The sequence below is a fragment of the Peromyscus eremicus genome, chromosome 5 (assembly GCF_949786415.1).
Source record: "Peromyscus eremicus chromosome 5, PerEre_H2_v1, whole genome shotgun sequence".
Classification (NCBI taxonomy): Eukaryota; Metazoa; Chordata; class Mammalia; order Rodentia; family Cricetidae; genus Peromyscus; species Peromyscus eremicus.
In genome coordinates this window covers 39746434-39751676 of record NC_081420.1, presented here as the reverse complement: position 1 = coordinate 39751676, position 5243 = coordinate 39746434, and the positions used below count along the sequence as shown (strand labels likewise).

At 45.4% G+C, this 5243-nt stretch overlaps 1 pseudogene; it reads left to right on the top strand.

Annotated features, from left to right (window-relative positions):
• The first annotated feature begins 3884 nt into the window (after nt 1–3884).
• LOC131911281 (glyceraldehyde-3-phosphate dehydrogenase-like) lies at nt 3885–5243 on the top strand (annotated as a pseudogene).

Here is a 5243-nt window from a genome sequence, read left to right as displayed (position 1 = left end):
CTTGCTAATACCATCTTGGAACTATGTAGTCCTTCTGTTGGCTCTCCTTCCCTGTTATATTTACCACTCTCTGAAGGCTCTTCTGTATCAATCTGCTCATACCCAACCCGGATCGTGCACATTCAGTCTTATTTAGCATTAGCAAACTTCTCTAACACTTTCCTCTAATATTCTAATACACCTTCTCCTATCAAACATGGCCAGCTACAGCTCCAAGAGATGCCTTTTAGAATGTGCCGTAATTTGCCATTCTTTTACTGAAAATTCTTCAGTGGCTTCCTATTATTATTCTCATACCCAAACCTACACACAGTGTCTATTACTTGAATTTTTGTAGCATAGCCCTGATCTACATCTCATCATTTGCATGCCTCCTTTCTGTCTGAAGTTAAGAGTGTTCTTCCACAGATGGCCACATGCAAGGTACTACACGTCCACTTAGTTTTTGCTTTCCTTAGTGGATAATGTCCTTGATCACAATTCTATATAAAGCAAGAAGTGTTTTCCACAGATACCACTTCAAAAGAACTCAAATGTTTGCAGGGTCCAAATGCACAAGGACAATTTCAATCAAATAACCCTTGAATATATCCCAAATAAATGACAAGTTGGTGTGCAAAACAAAACTACATTTTTATTCTTATTTTATTGTTAAATTGTTTTTATTTTCAAATTAAAATATGATCCCAAAATCTCCCCCTTCCCTTTCTTTCCTCCAACCCTCCCATGTACCCAGGCCCTTATTCTTTCTCAAATTCATGGCCTCTGGGCCCTTTTTCTTTAATTCTTGTGTGTATGTACATGTGTGAGTGTTTTTGTGTGTTCCTAATTATATAGATACAAGATGCTCAGATTATGTTATTTGTATGTATATAATTTCCATGCAAAATATTCAGATTAAATATTCAGATAACCTGAGAGATATTCTGGATATACCGTTGCATGCCTTTAATCTCAGAACAGAGGGAGAGGAAAATCTCTGTGAGTTTAAGTTCAGTCTGGTCTATATAGTGAGTTCCAGGATATCCAGAGCTATATAGTAAGACCTTATCTTAACAAAAAAAAAGTAAACAAAATAAAAGTAAGTTAAATTTTCACAATATAAAAATAAAGGTGCTCTGAGAAAGATTCTGTTTGAGATTAAAGCTGAGCTTCCTGTTCCTTGAAACTATGACAGGTTAGGTATCCTTTCTTCTAATATGTCTATTTAGTTGTTAGAAAAATAAAATAAACCCACTGCACAAATGAATGTAAAGGAAAGTGGCAAAGGAAAGAATCTGTCCAGTTTATTGACTCCTGAGCAGGTCTTAGATTGCCTAGGACAGATTTTATATAAAATAATACAACCTATTTTTATAAGCATGGATTAACTTAATGATCTGATATGTGAGTACATCAGGGCACAGCTAAATCACAGCAGAGCAGCTGAGACCCGGTGTTCACTAGGTCCCTGAGCCTGTGAGCCTCACCAGTGGAGGAGTCTCACCACAGCTGTCTCTCACCGGGGCCATAACTGGCAGTTAGTCTGCCAGGCAGGTGCCTCAGTAGTCCCACTCTGACCCCAGAAGCCTGGGAGTGTCCTAGAGAGCCGCTGCCTCTGCTCTCAGCAAAGGAATCAGCCCCAGCAGCAGCAACAGAGCACATCAACTCAGAGGGGAGAGGGAAGGCCATGCAAGCACAAGTCCGGAAGATCTTCCCTTGACACAGCCTCTTAATGTGGGCAGTTACTGTCAGGGACCACCCACAACCGAGGCGGGGCTTCCCACATCAATCAAGACAGTCAGAACAACTCTAGGTAAGGTTCCCGAATCAGGGGATTCTAATTTGGGACAAGTTGGCATAGGAACTATTCCTAATAGTGGTCTTTAATCTAGATTATCGGAACATTAAGAACCTAGTTTATCTTAACAAAGAGCAGTGTTTTAAAGACCCATTGCCTGGCCCACCTCTTGCTTTAGTCTGCAGAGTTTCAACTCTTGGACCCATAAAGGAGTGCAGGCAGCCTTGGCTCCCCTCCAGGCACAGTACTAAGCTACACAGAGAGCAGTTCAAGCCCACTCCCTTTAAGAACTTTTGGGTCTTTCTATCTATCCTGGGCAGGAACTGCAGTGAGCTGATGGACAACTTTGGTGAACAGCCCTTTATGGTCCCGGATCCCTTCAGGAGTCACACTCACACAGCCCAGAGGAGACAGGAGCCTCCCTAGGATGACAGCAGTGCAGTCTTGAGGACTGAGATGTCTGGATTTCTTGGGCCCGAGGCTGTGCAGTTCTCTAGGCCCCCAGTGTCTTGCCAATTGCCAAGGCTGTGCCAACTGGCTTCCACCAAACAGATCCAAGATCACCACTGCAGTTCCATTGTCTGCAGCTCAACAGAGTGCAGCTTTGCAGCATCGGGGAAGATGGAGTCTGGGATTCCAGGGAGGAGAGGAGGGGAGACCTATGAACACTGGGATGTTCAGCACAGGCCACGGTGAGTGGCTGGAAGTGAGGTGGAAACTCCAGTGTAAACACGGTCGGCAAAGGATTTACACATCAGTGTGCCAGGGAGGCCCCGGCCTTGAGTGCGGTCTCCAGACATGGGATGGCATCATGTGAGAGAGCCTGTCAGCCAGAGACTCTTGTGGTGGTACCTTGAGGTCATCCTGGTTGTAATTGTTCCACAGCATCCACACTAGCTGCTTATGTTCAGGAATTTCGCCACATCCAACAACTGTGGCTCAGATTTGCTGGGCTGTGGTGACCTGACTTGACTCACCGTCACTTTCCCTCTGCCCTGCACGCTCACCTCAGAGACGGACGGGTCACCCATCCTGTCTCACTCTCCTGCTCTGGCTTTGGGAAAATTGAAATCCTGATGTCTGAGTGAAGCATTGTCTCTAGTGCTTTTCCCAGTGCTAATGAGAGGCTATAGGTCACGTGACAGGAATAGGGAGATGGGAGGATGGGAAGAATCCACTTTCTACCTGCCTGGAAACCCTGAAGTAGCCTTAAGATTTGCTAAATGGTTTTATAATAAAAACTCTAGAGCCAGATATTGGGTTAAATGCTGAAAGATCAGAGGAAACAAAAAAAACAAGACACTGCCATGTCTTACCTCTAGGACTCCTCAGCCTGAAAAACCTCTAGCCAAAAAGGGCTTTAGTTCCTGTCTTCTCAAGCCTTATGTACCTTTCTGTGCCCAGTCATATCATTACCTTGTTATTGTTTGGATTAAAGGCCTGTGTGCTTCCCAGGCAAAGGCATGAGATCTCAAGTGCGGCGATTAAAGAAGTGTGATCCAGAAGTACTGAGATTAAATGCCACACGTTCTGTGTAAGCCCTACCGAGTGAACGGAAGTGAGAGTCAGCCGCTGTGGTGCAAAGTTCCTGAGGTATTTTTACAGAGCACTGTACACAGGGAGGTTCTCCAGTAGAGCTTGTTTTCCAATCACGATGGCATTCTATAAAAGATGACGTTTCCCCTGAGCTTTCTTACATGTTTCCTGACTACACATCAGTATCAAGAGTGTGTTTGGAGTTGCCTTACAGCATTTATTCTTACCAGCTCTTTAGTGCTTGGTACCCTGCAATGCCAAGCATTCACCTGCTGCTGTGAATTAGCTTCTCTCCCTGTCATCTCACTTCGCAAGTGACCTTCAGATAAAGGATGCTCCCTGACATTCTTTTTCTTCACTTGCTCTCCTGCTCATTGGATTTAGAATAGCCTCTAGCACATAGGAAGTGCTTTGTAGATAAGTAGAGAAGTCGATGATCACAGAAGTACATTAAAAGGAACAAGAAGACAGGAAACGTTTGTTAGCCCTTGTCAGAGTAAAACTTGGTTCTCTGTTCCAGACACAGCCACATCTTTTCATCTGGTGCCAGCTTCATTGCTGAGACAGGATGGTAAATGTTGGAGTGAACTGATTTGGCCATATTGGACACCTGGTTACCAGGGATGCTTTCCAGTCTGTCAAAGTGAACATTGTAGTTGGAGTTTTCCTGTGTCCCGGCCTGCCAGCAGTCAGGGAAAATCTCTCCCACTAGCGTCCCCCAAGTAAACACACAGAGACTTATATTACTTATAAACTGTGTGGTCATGGCAGGCTTCTTGCTATCTGTTCTTATATCTTAAATTAACCCATTTCCATAAATCTATACCTTGCCACATGGCTCGTGACTTACCGGTGTCTTACATCATGTTTCTCCTCATGGTGGCTGGCCCATCTCTCTGCCTCAGCCCTCCTGTTCCTGGAATTCTACTCTCTCTTTGTCCTGCCTATACTTCCTGCCTGGCTACTGGCCAATCAGCATTTTATTTACCAACCAATCATCCACAGAAGAACATTGTTGCCATCAATGACCCCTTCATTGACCTCAACTACACGGTCTACATGTTCTAATAGAATTCAACCCATGGCAAATTCAATGGCACAGTCAAGGCTGAAAATGGGAAGTTTGTCATCAACAGGAAGGCCATCACTATCTTCCAGGAGTGAGATCCCGCCAACATCAAAGGCTGATGCTGGTGCCAAGTATGATGTGGAGTCTACTGGTATCTTCACCACCATGGAGAAGGCTGAGGCCCACTTGAAATGTGGGGCAAAAAGGGTCATCATCACCACCCCTTCTGATGCCCCCATGTTTGTGATGGGTGTGAACCATGAGAAGTATGACAATTCACTCAAGATTCTCAACAATGCTTCCTGCACCATCCACTGCTTAGCCCCCCTGGCCAAGGTCATCCATGACAACTTTGACATTGGGGAAGGACTCATGACCACAGTCCATGACATCACTGCCACCCAGAAGACTGTGGATGGCCCCTATGGGGAGCTGTGGCGTGATGGCCATGGGGCTGCAAAGAACATCTTCCCTGTATCTACCAGTGCTGCCAAGGCTGTTGGCAAGGTCACCACACAGCTGAATGGGAAGCTCATGGGCATGGCCTTCCGTGTTTCTTCCCATAATGTGTCCGTCCTGGATCTGATATGCTGCCTGGAGAAAGGGGCCAAGTATGATGACATCAAGAAGGAGGTGAAGCAGGCATCGGAGGGTCCACTAAAGGGCATCCTGGCCTACACTGAGGACCTGGTTGTCCCCTGCGACTTTAACAGTGATCACCACTCTTCCACCTTTGATGCTGGGGCTACAGTTGCTCTCAGTGACAAATTTGGGAAGCTCATTTCCTGGTACAACAATGGATTCAACTACAGCAACAGGGTGGTAGACCTCAAGGCCTACATGGCCTCCAAGGAGTAA